The 19,729-nt window shown below is 39.9% G+C and overlaps 1 protein-coding gene across 8 annotated transcripts in view; it reads left to right on the top strand.

The window, feature by feature from the left end:
* The window catches only part of LRRC4C (leucine rich repeat containing 4C), a 921,733-nt gene that overhangs the window by 848,523 nt on the left and 53,481 nt on the right, over positions 1–19,729 (top strand). Inside the window, exon 1 of one of the 8 annotated variants that reach the window (XM_043548657.1) lies at positions 2,191–2,297. The exons of the other annotated variants lie outside the window; for them this stretch is intronic. The gene's annotated coding sequence lies outside the window, so the exon portion shown is untranslated. Of the gene's footprint in view, positions 1–2,190; positions 2,298–19,729 lie in introns of those variants that run through there. 8 annotated transcript variants of the gene reach the window in all.

Genomic DNA, 19,729 nt, shown 5'->3' with positions numbered 1-19,729 from the left:
ATAATCTTAATTGTAGTCTTACCTCATGAACATGCTAGTAGGAAAGAAATCAAACTGATAGATTTTTTTTCTGTAAACAGCAAAAAATATCCTGTATGTTAAAATAAAGCAAAACCAACGTGGGATGCAGTTAGAAAGCTTGACAGTATGTAAATCATTTTGAACTTTATGTTTATCCATTAGATTCATGATTTTAACCTCTATTACTCCTAATGACAGAGGTATTTGTGCTTATCTTACTCGTGTTATATAGTAGTCACCACTGTAATTAAAGGTGGAGTGTAGCATCCATTATAAACCCCATTTTCTCTGTTGCTTATAACTGTCTTCAATAAATCCGATTGGGGTGGAATTTTACCCTGCTTCTTCTCAACACAGTAGTAGACATTATTTTATTTATTCATTCATTTATTTAATTTCAGCAAAATCTATTCACCATTGTGAGTTTTGTCCATATTAAAAACTGAACATTTGTCCCCTACTGTCTAATCAAACATTCTGTGCTCATAATTGTTAGTGGCAGAACTTGATTTGTCCCTTAGATCTCTTTGATTTCTTGACATTTCAATGTGAGATTTTGCAGTAGTAACATTGTATTGAGCCTAAATCTTCACCATGGAATTTATCTTTGTGGGTATCCCCATGCTAAGAAAAAAGGTGTTTTCATATCTCATGTTAAGTGGGTAAAATCCTAAAGAAGACAAGGCAGTTTGTCATTTTTACCTCTGTTAGCATGTTGAGAGAGGAGGGAGAGCCGAGGGTGCAACCTGACGTGCTAACATGCATTAAAACTACAACTTTCTTGTCTTCTGTAGGATTTCACCTCATGTTATTTAGCACATTACCCAACATGTGGTTAAAAAAAAATCACCTTTTCTTTGTAGTAAAAACAAGGTGTGTATGCACGTGCACGCACTGGTATCAACCCTTATTTAGAGTGCCTAACATTTTCCATTTAAAATATCCTTGGGGCTTTCCTTGAGAAACTCTTAACACCTCCATTGCTTGCAGTAGGCCTTTAAAATTTGGCACAGCCTTCAAAAAGAAGAGTGAAGTGCCTTTTCTGTACTGCATGAAATTCCATTCAGGTTTGACTGAGTTATAAACTGTTAAAAAATAGTCATTTCTCTTGCTTTGGAAGAGAACATTTTGGCAGCATGCCAAAATAATAACAAAACCAAACGTTCTAAAGAACTAGGCCCATGCCAACACCAAAGCATCAGCAGCCCTGGGAATGCCTGGGAGCTGACTTAGTAGTGAGTGCGGGGGTGGAGGAGGAGGAAGGTCAGGTCAAGATAGGCTCCTCCTTCTCCTCGCTGAGCACACCTCCCCAGACCTGGAACAGGTTCCAACATCCCATCCCCCTTTCTGGCGGCAGCAGATGAGGCAAGAGCCCACTCACTGCCTGGAGCATGTGGGAAGGAAAGAAAACCAGGCTAAACTGGGTTTCTCCCACCCATCTCCTGGATCCAGCACATGGTGCCAACAGTCCATCACCCTTTGGGATAACAGTCTTTTCTTGCTGTCAGCTCATATAGTTAGTCACAGAGGTCAAGTTGTAGACATCTGTACTACATTCCTGAATGTTCAGGGTTCAGACCCTGCTGATGTTGCCTGACGGAGGGATTATTACAGTTATATGTGACAGAATTTGCTTTTACGTTTTTCTGGGAGGACACCCTATGAAATTACCTAAAAAAATCCTACAAGGCAGGGTTATTAAAAATGTTATTTTAATTGCAAAAAGTCAAATACTTGAAAGGTCGGAATTCCCATATTTGTCATTCTCTTGATGTACGTGATCACACAAACTATTTGTTTTTGTTTCTGTTTTCTACTGGACCCTACCTCATTCAGTGCACAGTTGCATAAGGGAAAAGAATTATGGTTGCAGGAGCCATCTTAAATCTGGCATTTCCCAACTTTGAAGTGTTTGACTTTGCAACCTAAATAACATTTTTTAACTAAAAACTTCAACTTTCATCTCATACCCACGTTGCAGATTCTTAATCAGGTAAGTAATTCCTAAATCCACTCCCTGTTCAGACACAAAACTGCCCACCCCCCAACTCCCAGTGAAATAAATGGGAGATCCGGGCATCTAGAGACAGTAAAATATTGCACTGAGCTCTGGAATGATGCTCAAAGTGGAACATTTTGCCCCACATCTGTATTTCCTCAGGTTGTGGGTACTGTGAGTTTAAAGGGATGGTGAGAGTGAAACAAACCATGTGCCTGAAGACTGAAGTTAATTGCTTACCTTGTATTCCTTCAATCTCTCTTCCCAGAAGACACATGTATGTACTTTTCCTATAATAGAATTTACCTCCTCTATTTAAACCTGCTATTATTTGTGAAAGTTAAAAGGAGAATTGATTAACCTTCCAATTGCTTCCCCCCGTCCAAAGTCTGAAGAGATGCTCTTGATGTTTTTGGTGTTTATTTGATTGTTGAGTCATAGCTAAGGCTACATTTTAATCATGGGTATTTTTAGTAAAAGTCATGGACAGTTTACGGGCAGTAAACAAAAATTCACAGTGTGTGACCTGCCCATGACTTGTACTATATACCCCTGACTAAATCTGGGGGTGCTGCGGATCCTCAGGGGGGTGGCCTGGGGGACACCGCGGATGTTGGGGGGTGAGACACCAGCTGGTGCAGGGGGGGCAGGGGGGTTAGGGGGGCTGGCAGACTCCCTACCCAGCTCCATGCCTTCTGGGAAGCGGCAACATCCCTCAGCTCCTAGGCAGAGGCGGAGGTGCAGCCACGCAGCTCTGTGCGCTGCCTGCCCCTTGAGCACTGGCTCTGCAGCTCCCATTGGCTGGGAACCATAGCCAACGGGAGCTGCAGGAGTGGTGCCTGCAGACTGATGCAGCACGCAGAATGCCCTGGCCACGCTTCCCCCAGGAGCTGAGGGAGCCCCCCGAGGTAAGTGCTGCCCAGAGGCATCACCCCCTCTCGTGCCCCAATCCCCAGCCCTGAGCTCCCCACCCAAACTCCTGCTGCTGTTGTGGGGGGCAGGCGCAGAGGGCCGGTGCCTCAAGACTGCCCCAGCAGTGGCCGGTGCAGCTGGCCGCTGCAGAAGTCATGGAGGTCACAGAAAGTCATGGAATTTGTGACCTGTGTGACAAACTCACAGCCTTAGTCATAGCATATATTCATATGATACGTACTCCATGAATCCATTAGGGTCTTTGCTATTGATTTTCTGTGCATGGTGCTGAGATACTTTAGTACTCGGGAGCAGAATAAAGCTGTAAGATAGACATACCTAGCTCTTAAATAGCACTTTTAATCAGAAGATCTCAAAGGAGGTAAGCATAATCATTCCCTATTTTACAGATGGAGAAACTGAGGCACTGAGCAGTGAAGTTACTTGCCCAAGGTCACCCAGCCAGGTGGAGGCAGAGCCAGAAATTAAACATAGTCTCTTGTGTCTGAGTCCAGTATCCTATTTGCCTGTCATGTCTGCAAGGCAACCTACAACCCTAAAGTATCCCCAAACCTACTAAGTACAATTCTTGTTTAGTTCCAGTAAGCAACTAAAATTTATCAGCCACTTTAGCGCTCACATAAGACAGTTTTTATTGCACTTATTTTTACTAATAAGATAGGTCTGATTCTTGAAGGGTCTGAACATCCTCATCTCCCATTGGAGCTGATGTGATTTTAGGGTATTCAGTACCTCTCAGCATCAGGTACTGTAATGCTCTACATCACAGATGTCTGTTGGCTTACACTCGTTCTATTATCCAAATGCACTTTATCATGAAAGTGAGAGAGCAGACAAGCTTTGAAATAGAAGTTGTTGAAAATATCATTTATGTTAAAGTAATTGATTCCTGATCATTTTAACCTCTCTGCCCTCTTCTTGTTCTGGTGCCCATCATATTGTGTGTTCCTGACACATCTGGACCTTGGCTTAATGGATTTGTTAATCGATAATGCCCCTTTTGTCGTGACTCTGCCAGTCAAAGAACTGGCTGTGATGGGAATTACATCTCTTATGCCAAAGGCATATAGCAGATGTCAAGGTCAATTATCAGGTAGAAGAGTTTGTATTGAAAAGGAGCTAAAATAGTGCTACTGGGCTTTGCATTTATGCACCACTGAGAAAATACTAAAATGTTTGCTGTGCTTGACTTGAATACCAGGGTTTTGCTATTGGCACTCATGTTTCTGTGTGGGTCTTTAGAGATCAAAGGATTCAGGACCAGGAGTGTGTAGAAATTACCACCAGAGCCCTATGCACAGAACTGACAGGCAAGCGGTGATGACTGGATATGTAGATTAAGGTGGATTGGGACAGATCACAGACGGGAAAAGAGTAAGATGCTTCATAAAGAGCCCTATGAAAGCTAGAGCTGTCCCTGAGCTTAGATTTTGAGAATTGTAAATTCCTATTTGCTTGTCTACTTGAAGCATTCAGTCAATAAAATTGTATGTGCAGTTGCAGCAAATGCATGTGCAGTTCACTAACTTTTAAACACACAACTGTGCATGCAAATTAGATGCACAAATACATCTGCACAATTCTGAAAATTTGAATCATCATGCTTCCTGATCACATTACACGGAGAACAGTGTTAAAAGGAAACAGGCTGATTCTGATGAAACTTGAGCCCTCCAATTTGCCTAACTATTTGAAAGTGAGTTTGACTGGCTGCTGTACTGATGACATTTTCTAATTCAATTTAATGATTCCAGCATTTTCCCAAGCTGCTACAGAAATCTCCCATCGACTGCTACCCATGTCATCTTTTCATCTGCTTGGTTTTTTTATTTCTGTTATAATCTCCTACTCATTTTGCACCGTCTGATCAGATGGATCTCCAGCAAATGCCTTCTATCAACTTAATCCCAATATTGCCTACAATTTCCCATAATGATTCTACCCCACCTCTAGTTCACGTTAGGTCTTCTCTCTCTCAGTTACTAACTAAATCTTGCTTCATAGAAAAAGACTACTAATTTCCCCTCCGTTCCTTTCAGTCTCCAACTATTTCCTTACTCCTCCCTGAGCTTTGATTCCCTACAATGTTTTATTTTAAAACCATGATGGTCAAAATCCTTTCTGCATGTACAGAATATATTTGCATTTTTCCATATTCTTCACTTTGTTTTTTGAAATATATATTTTACAGACAATAGTCAGTGCTGTCTAGTTGTCAGAGTACCAGGATTCTTGTTCAGCTACTGACTCACTATGTGCCCTTAGGCAAGTCACTTAAATTATCTGTGCCTCAGTTACCCAATCTATAAAATGGATGCCATAATATCTAATTCAGAGGGTGTTTATGTCTAATTAATGAACTATATGAAAAGTGCTTTGAAATGTTAATTTGAAAGGTGCTGTATAAGTACACAATAATAATTTCCTTTAATTTCATGGGTTTCATCTCTGTTTCCTGAGGGTTTATTTTTCTCTCCCACACACACACTGCTTCATTTTTCTAGGTCATACTTATGTTATTTCACATCTTAATTTTGCCACCAAATAATGACTGGGTATTGTGTATACATATATCAAAGAGGATTTTAAGGATTAATTATTCATGTTCCATATGAACCACTGGAGTCTTAAATGATAAAATAAGCCTTTTGAAAAATGTAGTTTATTTTCTTTTCACATTTGTCTATGTTTTGGAGGCATACGGTGATAATAACAATATCATAAATTAGGCTGTACGATATTACAGTGATGGAGAACTTAGAAAGATACTGCCATTTAAATTTTCAAGAGTGAAAACTGTGATTTTGACCTTCTCAGTTTGTGGATGCCCAACTTGAAACATCTTTTAAAAAGCCTAATTTTCAGAGAGTGAATGCCCAGCACTTTCTCCAAATGACGGTTCTTTAAAGTGTCTCAAATTGGGCATCAGAATCACTAGTCACATTTGAACTTTTATGCCTTTGCCTCTTATAGGAAAGGTTTTACAAACTCTTAGCTATACCCTGTAATTTCTGAAATGGAACCACAGTTAGAGTGTAATATGAAAGCTGTTTAACACAACAACACTACGCAAAATTCATGACAGGAAGTGAAGAAGAATATTGAATACAATTGAAACTGTAGTTGGAATATTAGACTGGCAGCTTATGGATTGGGGCAGGACTCTGAAGTTAAAGGTGCTATTACTCAGGTGAAAGATGCTGTGGGATATTTAAAGATCACAAGTTGTGAATAATCAATTTTCAGTTTTCTATCTCATCCTAGAGACCTGGCTTTATTTTATGTACGTGAAGAGCCAAATACCAGAAACATTCGTGTAAATAAATTTATTCAAAAAACAGGCAATTGCAGGATTAGGACCCAAGACTGGCATCCTCTTTGTATCTAGTAGCAAATGGCTCCATTTTTTATTTATGGCATATATTATATAATTATATAATATAATTTTTCCTTCATTTCAAATTATTCCATAAGCAAGACCATGGGAGTGAAGAAACAGGACAATTTCAAAGCTAAAGTGCTTTTCAGCAAATTATACAAGTTACTGGCATCATTCACAATTTGCTCAGCACCATTATACTTAATGTAAGATGACTAGCTTCAATAAAGCTGAAATATTAACTCGTGTGAGAGATGGCCAACTATAGACTAGCAATGACTCCATCCTCAATTGTTGCTTAGTCATTTGTAATCATCAGGCAAAAATGCCTTCTCCAGAATAAAGAAAAATATGTATTTATGGATATAAAAATAGTTGCCAACAATTACTGTGTAGCTGACAAAAGTAAAAGAACATCAGAGATTTGGAAAAGATTTTAGCACAGCTAAGATTAAATTAGAATTATGTGAGGATAGATAGTAAAATGGAAAAAATGTTAGGGAAAGAAATAAGAGGACAATTGTTATGATATCAAGATAATTATACTTTGCACTTCTGCAGCATCTTCCCTTCAGTACATTTACAACTATTAATTAACCCTCACAGCGCCCCTGTGAGTTAAGTATTTTTAGTCCCATTTTACAGACAAGACACACAGAGATGAAGTGACTTGCCCATTATCACAAAACCAGATGCTGGCGCGGCCTTGCATAGAATTTAGAAATTCTGCCTACAAATTCCTTGTGGTAACCTCTAAAATATACCCTCTCTTTATTATTTATTATATTATCTATATTTGAACTTGCAGAAGAAGTTCAAATATTTATTTTTGTATTTATAATAATCACTGACTTTAAATGTTACAGAAAACTCAGACACCTACCTGCTTGTGTTCCCTATGAAAATAACTAGCTGTACAGCAAACTGATTCTTATATTTAGCATATAACAAAAATTTATTAAGAATAAGACCACATTTTCAAATGTGGCCACCTACCTTTCAGTTACATAGTTTGTTATCACAAATAACAATGCAGGTTTTCTATGAGCAAATGAACAATTAACATAGAAGTACAATATGCTAGATTTGCATGCACACGTACCTGCTTTCACATACAAACACTGGCTTTGAGTGTACAAGCCATGTTACAGCTACATTTCCAAGGACCACTTTGAAACTTCTTCTGGTATATGGCTTCTCATGGCACAAACAATGAATTAGGTATTGGATAAATGATGTAGCTATAGCAGCAGCATCTGGAGACATGAAGCATAGCAATCCACCATCAAGATGATAAAGAAGTCAGTCCGTAACCAGATGGCACACTGTTCATGAACTCCACAGGGGCAGAAAAGGAGCACAAGAAACCCCAAAGTTACAGGTCTGAGTTAAACTGCCCATGACATATCCAGTTGTAACTAAAAAGAATCTTTCGTTTCATATGATTGTTCTGAGGGACTTGCAAGAGCTGAACCGGAGACACTAGGACATGCAGATCTGAGTTGTCAATCTGCCAAGAAATGTGCCACTGATCCAAAATGCTGCCCCACACCATCTATTGCCACACTTCCTTAGGAAGGTTGTGTCTGATGTACAGTCTGACAGGCTCAACTATTTCAGGAAAAGGACATCTTGACTTAAACTGGTGTTTTTGATGTAGCTTTGAAATAAATTTGTGAAGTAAGCTATCTTGACAGTTGGCTGCATGCAGTAATGCAGCAAAGACCCTGATTCGACACCTAATCACTGGGAGAGCAATGCCAGCCAGGACTGGAAAGTTGGACACCTTATATATGTATATACAAAAGAGCATCAGCATGAGTACAGATCCCTGGGGATATCTTGTTCATATGATGTGGGTGAGATGATTCATATCATTCGGCTATTTGAACTGTCTCCACACTTGGCAATCATTGTTCTGTTAGAAATCATCTGGATAGTAAACTGTACAAGTTCTTCTCTGGGACCATAGACTAGTCCACGGTGCCACACTCTAAAAGTCAGCAGAAAAAGCACCGACCTTCTGTCCTGCCTCAAAGGCATCCTCAATTAAAAAAATCAGTCTAATCACTTGATCCTTAGCACTATGGCCGAGTTGGAACCCTGCCTGGTAATGAGGTAACTGGAAGTCAATTAAAGGCAACAGTCGTTTATATACCAGTCTCTCAAGCAGCTTAAAAGTGATGCTGATCAGAGTGGTAGTTCTTCTGGTCATCTGCCTTCCTTCCAGGCTTAAGAAGAGGCACGATGTGTGACCTTCACCAGGGCTTTTGAACTGTACAACATTCCAGGCAAGTATTATAGAGCCCTAGTAGAAAGTTGCAACAGGATGAGCTCATGGGATGCAGGAACTCCCCATGGATGTTGTCAAGCCCAGGAGTCTTGAAGATTTAAAAAAAAGAAATAGCTGATTCCAGTTTCTCCTTAATGAATGACTGGGATAAGCTGGAGTCAGCTGTGGGGGTTAACAAATCCTTGTGAGAGTCGACAATACTTCCAATCATGATCTCTGTTTGTGATTCCTGGTCAGCTGTTGGCCACAAGATGGACTGCTACAGCATTTGCTGAGACACATGCAGGGCATTTAGGGGTCTCCTCTGCCTGAATGTGAGGAAGGAGGCCCCACACTGCATGGCTCGAGTGCTGGATGGCTTGAGTACCTGAAGTCAGCACTTTCAATTCATGCCACCTTTCCAGCCTCTTAACACTAAGATGTTCCATTAACATATTAGCTGCTTGTTTGTCCCCTCAGGTGAAGCAGACTGTGTGACTTTTTGAAAGAGGTTGTCACAGACCTCATCCCAGCAGGGGATAAATGCCCTATGAAAACCACATGGAATGAACTTTCTAGCTGCACTTAACAAAGTCTCACAGAAGACCATGTAAGCAAAGTTCACATCATCAGCCACATGCTGTGATTTCCTGACTGTGAGGAATTTGAATATTTTCCTTCAATAGTATCCTGTAGTTTGGGAAACAAAAGAATTAAAGATGCCCTGATAAACGGCCTGATTTCCTAAAGGGCTGAAAACCAATGGTAACCTTTGGAGTTAGTGACTTATGAGCCTAAATTTAGGCACTCATTTCTGAAAATCTTTTTCCATGGAAGTCTGTAGGGATCTGATATAAGCAATTTATTGCTTATTGATATAAACAATATTATAGTAAGGACTCAGTCTTTTAAATTTCCTTTTTTCCAGCATTCAGAGTAGTAGCCATGTTAGTCTGTATCAGCAAAAAGAAAAGGAGTACTTGTGGCACCTTAGAGACTAACACATTTATTTGAGCGTAAGCTTTCGTGAGCTACAGCTCACTGGTGATGACTACTGGTGATGATGAGGATGATGATGATGATGTGAATGATGACTAATACTTTGGGTTTTTACATGAGGAATGGTCTGCGTATACAAATGAACTAGATCCCAAACATCTGGACCATTCTGTATTACTTCTATCTACTTTGCTGGGTTAGAGTCTGTGAGATTTTCCTAATTGTGCTAACAAAATTATTGCAAATTTAAAAGGCCGTTCCTAAGTGTGAGTGTCTCTTGCACATCAGGCTTCTCAACTAATAACTCTGGTTCTGATCTTGAGACAAGACCCTGCAAAACCACTGAAAGTTAAGCTGTAGCTCACGAAAGCTTATGCTCAAATAAATTTGTTAGTCTCTAAGGTGCCACAAGTACTCCTTTTCTTTTTTTCCAGCAGTGATAAGAACAACTATTATGCAAAGGAATGATTTTTTTAAAAAAAAATAGGTAAAATACAGTTGTGAGAAACATATTTTATTTTAAAAACGAGAATCAGAAAATGAGAGTGATTGTTTAATTCCAAAATCTTTTTTGTTCTGTTTTTATTATTTTCTGTAGTAAAATATTAATAGAGATGGTTTCTCTTAACCAAAGTCATTTGTATCATCTGACTAACCTACATGGAATTAAAGAAGAATGAACTTCAGCTCTTTAAGAGAGCAGCAGATAACAATGCAGCATGACAGAGAAATAATTGAATTTGCCAGCAGTATTTGTGCAATGCTTGCTAATTTACAAGGGCATTTTCAAGTGTTTCTGTGGCTGGCAATCCTCAGGGGCAGCTCACTTGGGCACTGAAACTGAATCAACGTTTAAACAATTTTGTTTTTAGAGTGGTTTAAAAAAATCCAAAGTAAATAGATGTTTTCATAATTAATACAGTAACTGCAAACCATGCAAGGACCATTTGCCTTTGAGGGAGAGAGAGAAATACACTCTCATTTGGCTGGGTCTTGTGCACTGTGTGTGTAGAAGTACAAAGAGGAAAACACAGGTTGCTGGGTTAAGATCACTCAGTGGTTCACCAAAACTGGTCTCTATCTAGTGCTTCTCCTTTTATAGATAATGCATTGCTAGTGGAGGCCCTGTGGTCTGGTGGATAGGGTACAACATTGAAAATCAGGGAACCTGGATTTCCTTCCCTGTTCTGCCATTGACATGCTGGATGACCTTGGGCAAATCACTTCATGCCTCTGTGCTTTGTTTTCCAGATAAGTAAAATAGGACCGGTAATGCTCTATTATAAAATATTGCCCAAGGGTTAAGCATTAATATTATGCGTTATTATTTTGGTTCACACAAAGCCCTATACAGGCAGAAGTATTTCCACTTTACAGAGGACATCTATTCATCATATCGCTGGTTTGTGCTGTGCTAGTTATGTGGGGTAATGTATCATTATAGTCTTGCTGAAAGTGGCAACATTCTAAGGGGTCAGTATGAGGGAAGCTTGCATTACTTTTGCCCCTGCTGTATTTTCTCTGGGCATTTATGGAGGGTTGTTGTAGCTGTGTTGGTCCCAGGATGTGAAAGAGACAAGATGGATGAGGTAATAACTTTTATTACACCAACTTCTGTTGGTGAGAGAGACAAGCTTTCAAGCTCACATAGAGTTTTCTTCAGGTCAGTTGGTGTCATTCTTCACACTTGAGAGCAGCATCAATTTAAATCAGCTGAAGATCTGTCCCCAGAGCTGAAGTAAACTTGTTGGGCACCTCACAGCTGGGCTGCAATCCTGCAAGGTGATTTCTGAATTCCACAGCTATGTTTGAATTTGTGTAACGGGGTAACTCCTGTCTCTAAATTAACACTTCTCTTTGTTAGGCTAAGATCAATAGAAAACAGCTGGGAGACCAATTATTTTGACACACTGAACAGATGTGTTTGTTTATTTAATTTAACTCCAGATAGCAGCTGTCAAGTTCAATTATTCTTAAAAAGTATCTTAGCTGAAGTACTATGCCCAGTTTTAAGAAAGATGTGGACAAATTGGAGAGAGTCCAGAGAAGAGCAAAAAAATAATGAGAGGGTTAGAAAACCTGACTTATGAGGAAAGGTTGAAAGAACTGGACATGTCTAGTCTAGACTAGAGAAGAGAAGGCTGAGGGGGGACCTGGTAACAGTCTTCCAATATGTAAAAATCATTATAAAGAGGATGCTGATCAATTGTTCTTCATGTCCACTGAGGGTAGGACAAGAAGTAATCCGTTTAGTTTACAGCAAGGGAACTTTAAGTTAGTTATTAGGAAAACTTTCTATGTATAAAGATAGTTAAGAAAGAAAGTAAGAAATCAGTGTATCCATCAGGGATTGAGTGGCATTGAAGATTAATGTCCTGGAATGTGGCCTGTGAAAACTATAGGTCAAATGTGAAATTTGTTTGGTAATGCAAGTTTTACAGCTCAATTCTGTCACACACACACACACACACACACACACACACAAGTTCTGAAATTTTAGCTACTATTTTAAATACTGTGTTGTAATAAATTGTTTGATGGAAATTTCTGATTTAAAAGAGTGATACTGTGGTTATCAGAGTCTGTAATAAAATCTCTACAATTTCTTCTCCAAGTGTCCTAAAATTTCCCAGTAGCAAAGGTCTATGTTGTTACATTATTGGAATACTTCCGGTCTAGTAAATGACTCTGAGTTTGAGATGACTTTTCCGACAAAGTGGGTATTCACCCACGAAAGCTCATGCTTCAATACGTCTGTTAGTTTATAAGGTGCCACAGGACCCTGCCGCTTTTACAGATCCAGACTAACAAAGCTACCGCTCTGAAGCTTGAGTTTGAGAGGAGACATAACCAGTTAGCAGAGTCCAATCTGGTGCTTGGACTTGCTATTGGTGCTCCCGTCAGCTGAGACTCTCACTAGAGCCGTTGTGGCTGTCTCTGAGCGAAAGGGAACCTGGTAGTAACTATGCTGAGCTAATCTCAGTGTGAAGTTCTCTAAAAATAACAGAAGCTTATTTATAAACTTATCACAGGGGGAAGGTCCAGATTCACTGCAAACTTTGTGCAGGGTAGTATAGATCCATTTTTTTTATCTCCGTTCCTGTTTTCACAGCAAAGCATAAAGCAAATATCCTTTGAGTCTCACTTTGGACCCATCAATTTTGAATGGGCTAGAAATTAGGCAAAATAAATTGCCTTATCACTATTGACTGATTATGGGAGAGAGCTATGAGGCCTGTTCTTCTGTATCCATTATTTGGAAGTACTTGGGCACAATTGTCCACTGGATGTCGCTGTTGCTGTACAGACAAGTGACTGCAAGCCCATTTCACTGGCTGAAGATAAGCTCTTTGGTTTTCTCTTATTGCTGCATGTCTTTCATAGCTCATCAGCTGTCCAAAGACAGTGAAGCACTCAAGGGATATGAGGTGAAGGGGTGTAATGATGAATATAGGTTAGGAAAAAGTGGAATGAAACCATGACAGGCTACAGAGCAGTTTAAACATTGAGGCAATGCACAGTTGTTCTCTAACCAGGAACGATACTACGTTTGCGAGCTCTCTCTCCATCATTAATTAACTGGAATATTGTCCAGGGGTTAGATCAGGAAACTGAGTGCCAGTGGTTTCTGTTTCTGTGCTTGCCCCTGATTTTTTGGATGGCATTGAGCAAGTCTCTTCAATTCTTTGTGCCTCAATTTCCCCACCTATAAAATGAGTTTTTAACCTACTGCAGGCACAACTGTGGCCTCCAGCTGCTACTGCAATGCAAATACTACTACCACTACTAACCATTAATAATTTAAAGTGTTTGACTCATTCTTGCATGAGTTATGCTATAGTGTAAAATATGTATTATTGTTCATATTAATGCATTAGCTTCACTTCAGTGAGTCAAGCATGTGGCTGTTCAGATGTCCCCTACAAAACTATGCTATTCCTGGCTGTGACCAGCATTATTAATCACTGATTTCTAAATCCATTCCCAAATAATAAAACACTTTTCATGAAATTATGTTTTGCTTTATAATTTTGAGTGAAGGAAAATGTGTATATGTTCTGTTATGGTAGGAATAGCTTAATCCCCGTTTTCCCTCCTTTAGCTGTAATCCAAGACATTAACAGACAGTAAAGTATAGCATCTGGAAGGTGGTAGAGAAGAATGATGGGTTTAGGGTAAAAAGAACAAGAGGTACTTGTGGCACCTTAGAGACTAACAAATTTATTTGAGCATAAGCTTTCGTGGGCTAAAACCCACTTCATCAGATGCATACAGTGGAAAATACAGTAAAAAGATATATATATATATACACACACAGAGAAACATGAAAAAATGGGTGTTGCCATACACACTATAACGAGAGAGATCAATTAATGTGAGCTATTACCAGCAGGAAAAAAAACCTTTTATAGTGATAATCAGGATGCCCCATTTCCAACAGTTGACAAGAAGGTGTGACTAACAGTAGGGGGCGAAAAATAAGCATGGGGAAATAGTTTTTCTTTGTGTAATGACCCATCCACTCCCAATCTTTATTCAAGGCTAATTTAATGGTGTCCAGATTGCAAATTAATTCCAGTTCAGCAGTCTCTCTTTGGAATCTGTTTTTGAAGGTTTTTTTGTTGTAATATTGCAACTTTTAGGTCTGTAATCCAGTGACCAGGGAGATTGAAGTGTTCTCCAACTGGTTTTTGAATGTTATAATTCTTGATGTCTGATTTGTGTCCATTTATTCTTTTACGTAGAGACTGTCCAGTTTGCCCAATGTACATGGCAGAGGGGCATTGCTGGCACATGATGGCATATATCACATTGGTAGATGTGCAGGTGAACGAGCCTCTGATAGTGTGGCTGATGTGATTAGGCCCTATGATGGTGTCCTCTGAATAGATATGTGGACAGAGTTGGCAACGGGCTTTGTTGCAAGGATAGGTTCCTGGGTGAGTGTTTTTGTTGTGTGCTGTGTGGTTGCTGGTGAGTATTTGCTTCAGGTTGGGGGCTATCTGTAAGCAAGGACTGGCCTGTCTCCCAAGATCTGTGAGAGTGAGGGATCATCCTTCAGGATAGGTTATAGATCCTTGAGGATGCATTGGAGAGGTTTTAGTTGGGAGCTGAAGGTGATAGCTAATGGTGTTCTGTTATTTTCTTTGTTAGGCCTGTCCTGTAGTAGGTGACTTCTGGGTACTCTTCTGGCTCTGTCAATTTGTTTCTTCATTTTAGCAGGTGGGTATTGTAGTTTTAAGAATGCTTGATAGAGATCTTGTAGGTGTTTGTCTCTGTCTGAGGGGTTGGAGCAAATGTGGTTGTGTCTTAGAGCTTGGCTGTAGACAATGGATCATGTGGTGTGGTCTGGATGAAAGCTGGAGGCATATAGGTAAGTATAGCGGTCAGTAGGTTTCCGGTATAGGGGGTTGTTTATGCGACCATTGCTTATTAGCACTGTAGTGTCCAGGAAGTGGATCTCTTGTGTGGACTGGTCCAGGCTGAGGTTGATGGTGGAATGGAAATTGTTGAAATCATGGTGGAATTCCTCAAGGGCTTATTTTCCGTGGGTCCAGATGATGAAGATGTCATTAATGTAGCGCAAGTAGAGTAGGGGCGCAAGATGAGAGCTGAGGAAGTGTTGTTCTAAGTCAGCCATAAAAATGTTGGCATACTGTGGGGCCATGCAGGTACCCATAGCAGTGCCGCTGACTTGAAAGTATACATTGTCCCCAAATGTGAAATAGTTATGGGTTAGGACAAAGTCACAAAGAGTAGTTATTCATATCCAATAGCAGCAACAGTTCATTGCTCTTAAGCAGTAGGGAGAAGTGGTTTTAATTTCTTGGAGACATTGTTATCCAAGTTCCTGATTTATGGAACAACCAAGGAGACTGCCCACTCAGAGAATCCTCCCCAGATTTGATTTTGCACAGGACCTTGTGTATGCTGAGAAGTCTTTGGAGGTGTGTGTGTGTGTGTGGGGGGGGTGTTAATGAGTACAGTGTGAACACTCATGCATTCTAGATATTATCAATAGAGCTCATAAATATAATAAGCATAATGGCTTTAGATTAACATATGAGTTTAAGAGATATATGTACTCACTCTCCTCTTTCAGGCTCCCTTGAAAATTCCAACCATAATGTAAGTAAATAACATATTGAGACTCAGCAGTGGCTTGATTTAATGTGCTCCCAGTCACCTAGGATATGATTACCATTATTTATTTTACAGCAGTGTTTCTTAACAACCAGTCTGTGGACTGGTTCTGGTCCCTGAGCTCTACCTGATGCAGTTTAGGAAGGCAACAAGCCAGTCCTGTATCAAAGAATTGAGAAACACTGTTTTAGAGCACCCTAAAGTGTGCAAGACATCTCCTAATACAGACAAGAAGACATGGTCCCTTCTCTTTAGAGCTCACACTCTGAGAGCAAACATGACACATGAATAAGATTATGGGATTACTCAAGAAAGACTATTGCACACCAGAAAGATATCTGTGTACCAATACCCATACAAATAACATTAAATTACATTGTTGGCTTGTGATAGAAACAGCCTCCTTAAAGAAGCATTTGCGTGAGGAGCACCATGAAGTAATCAACTAAATCTTCATTCCCCTTGATGACTACAATCTCATGCACCTAGCTAAATGATAAACTGTGCTTTTGCACTGTAGCTTTGTTTTGATTAAGCACAGATGCATTTAATTAGCAGTTTGTTCGATCAATTAGAAAATGAACCCTAAAGTTACCTTCTTGCTTAGATCTGCTTTGAGCAAGGATTTTAATCACAGTGACATCTCCTAAAGAAAAGAAAGGGAAACAATATATTTAAACTATTAGCACAAAGAAAAAAACTTTACCTGACTATGCAGAATGGAAATAAAAATATTTTATCTCTAAAATGTAGAGATTACCAAACAAGACCGAAAGGCCAAAAGTTCAATGTATGGGTAATGGGAGTTCTTTTCGCCTCTTTCATCATTAGTTTGGATCTCATCTAGGTCAGTAATGACTACGGATGAAAATTTCAGCAATACTTACCATTCACCTAGCTCTGCTCCTACTTCCATTGATTTTAATGGGAGCCAAGTTAGATCAATGCTGAGTGCTTTTGAAAATCTAAAAAGTCACTATGATCAGACTGTTGTTTGGCCAATGTGACATAAATTTGTATGTCTCACTTCGTACTTAGACTTCTTTGAGAATGTCAGCCCTATTTCCTAGTGGACAAGTGGGGAGGTGTGCTGGACACAACTATGTAGAACCAAAGAATCATAGACTTTAAGGTTAGAAGGGACCATCATGATCGTTGAGTCTGACCTCCTGCACAACGCAGGCCACAGAATCTCATCCACCCACTCCTGTAACAAACCCCGACCTATGTCTGAGCTACTGAAGTCCTCAAATCGTGGTTTAAAGACTTCAAGGTGCAAAGAATCCTCCAGCAAGTGACCCATGCCCCACGCTGCAGAGAAAGGCAAAAAAAACCCAGGGCCCTTGCCAATCTGCCCTGGAGGAAAATTTCTTCCCGACCCCAAATATGACGATCAGCTAAACCCTGAGAATGTGGGCAAGACTCACCAGCCAGACACCCAGGAAAGAATTCTCTGTAGTAACTCAGATCCCACCCCATCTAACATCCCATCACAGACCATTGGACATATTTACCGCTAATAGTCAAAGATCAGTTATTTGCCAAAATTAGGCTATCCCATCATACCATCTCCACCATAAACTTATCAAGCTTAGTCTTGAAGCCAGATAGGTCCTTTGCCTCCACTGCTCCCCTTGGAAGTCTATTCCAGAACTTCACTCCTCTGATGGTTAGAAACCTTTGTCTAATTTCAAGTCTAAACTTCCTGATGGCCAGTTTATATCCATTTGTTCTTGTGTTCACATTGGTACTGAGCTTCAATAATTCTTCTCCCTCTCTGGTATTTATCCCTGTGATATATTTATAAAGAGCAATCATATCTCCCCTCAGCCTTCTTTTGGTTAGGCTAAACAAGCCAAGCTCTTTGATCATCCTAGTAGCCCTTCTCTGTACCTGTTTCAGTTTGAATTCATCCTTCTTAAACATGGGAGACCAGAACTGCACATAATATTCCAGATGAGGTCTCACCAGTGCCTTGTATAACGGTACTAACACCTCCTTATCTCTACTGGAAATACCTCGCCTGATGCATCCCAAGACCACATTAGCTTTTTTCACAGCCATATCACGTTGGCGGATCATAGTCATCCTGTCATCAATCAACACTCTGAGGTCCTTCTCCTTCTCTGTTACTTCCAAGTGATGCGTCCCCAGTTTATAACAAATATTCTTGTTATTAATCCCTAAATGCATGACGTTGCACTTTTCACTATTAAATTTCATCCTATTACTATTACTCCAGTTTACAAGGTCATCCAGATCTTCCTGTATGATCATAGAATATCAGGGTTGGAAGGGACCTCAGGAGGTCATCTAGTCCAACCCCCTGCTCAAAGCAGGACCAAACCCCCATAGTTGCCCCAGATCCCTAAATGGCCCCCTCAAGGATTGAACTCACAACCCTGGGTTTAGCAGGCCAATGCTCAAACCACTATTGGCAATACCTCCCAGCTTTTACCCTCTCATCCGCAAACTTTATTAGCACATTCCCACTTTTTGTGCCAAAGTCAGTAATAAAAAGATTAAATAAAATTGCTCCCAAAACCAATCCCTGAGACAACTCCACTAGTAACCTCCTTCCAGCCTGACAGTTCACCTTTCAGTATGACCTGTTGTAGTCTCCCCTTTAACCAGTTCCTTATTCACCTTTCAATTTTCATATTGATCCCCATCTGTTCCAATTTAGCTAATAATTCCCCATGTGGAACCATATCAAATGCCTTACTGAAATTGAGGTAAATTAGATCCATTGTGTTTCCTTTGTCTAAAAAATTTGTTACCTTCTCAAAGAAGGAGATCAGGTTGGTTTGGCATGATCTACCTTTTGTAAAACCGTGTTGTATTTTGTCCTAATTGCCATTGATCTCAATGTCCTTAACTAGTTTCTCCTTCAAAATTCTTTCCAAGACCTTGCATACTACAGATGTCAAACTAACAGGCCTGTAGTTACCTAGATCACTTTTTTTTTTTCCTTTCTTAAAAATAGGAACTATGTTAGCAATTCTCCAGTCATACGGTACAACCCCTGAGTTTACAGATTCATTAAAAATTCTTGCTAATGGGCTTTCAATTTCATGTGCCAATTCCTTTAATATTCTTGGATGAAGATTATCTGCCCCTCCTCCCCCATTTAGTCCCATTAAGCTGTTCAAGTTTGGCTTCTGCCTCGGATGTGGTAATATCTACCTCCATATCCTCATTCCCATTTGTCATCCTACCATTGTCCCTTAGCTCCTCAATAGCCACATTAAAGACTGCGGCAAAGTATTTGTTTAGATATCGGGCCATGCCTAAATTATCCTTAACCTCCACTCCATCCTCAGTGTTAGCGGTCCCACTTTTTCTTTCTTTGTTTTCTTCTTATTCATATGGCTATAGAACCTTTTACTATTGGTTTTAATTCCCTTTGCAAGGTTCAACTCTACATGGCTTTTGGCCTTTCTCACTTTATCCCTACAAGTTCTGACCTCAGTAAGGTAGCTTTCTTTGCTGATCCCTCCTATCTTCCACTCCTTGTAGGTTTTCTGCTTTTTCTTAATCACCTCTCTGAGATGCTTGCTCATCCAGCTTGGTCTACAACTCCTGCCTATGGATTTTTTTCCCTTTCTTGGGATGCAGGCTTCTGATAGTTTCTGCAACCTTGACCTGAAGTAATTCCAGGCCTCCTCCACCTTTAGATCCACAAGTCCTTCAGTCCAATCCACTTCCCTAACTAATTTCCTTAATTTTTTAAAGTTAGCTCTTTTGAAATCAAAAACCCTAGTCACGGATCTATTTTTATCCTTCCATTTAGTCTGAACTGAATTAGCTCATGATCACTCGAATCGAGGTTGTTCCCTATAACCATGTCTTCTATGAGGTCCTCAATACTCACCAAAACCAAATCTAAAATGGCATCCCCTCTTGTTGGTTCAGCAACTACTTGGTGAAGGACTCCATCAGATATTGCATCCAGGAAAATCTGAGCCCTATTATTATTACT

This window comes from Chelonia mydas, chromosome 6 (assembly GCF_015237465.2).
Source record: "Chelonia mydas isolate rCheMyd1 chromosome 6, rCheMyd1.pri.v2, whole genome shotgun sequence".
Lineage (NCBI taxonomy): Eukaryota > Metazoa > Chordata > Testudines > Cheloniidae > Chelonia > Chelonia mydas.
Note: the sequence above shows the minus strand (reverse complement) of the source record. Positions and strands in the feature narration are given on the sequence as shown.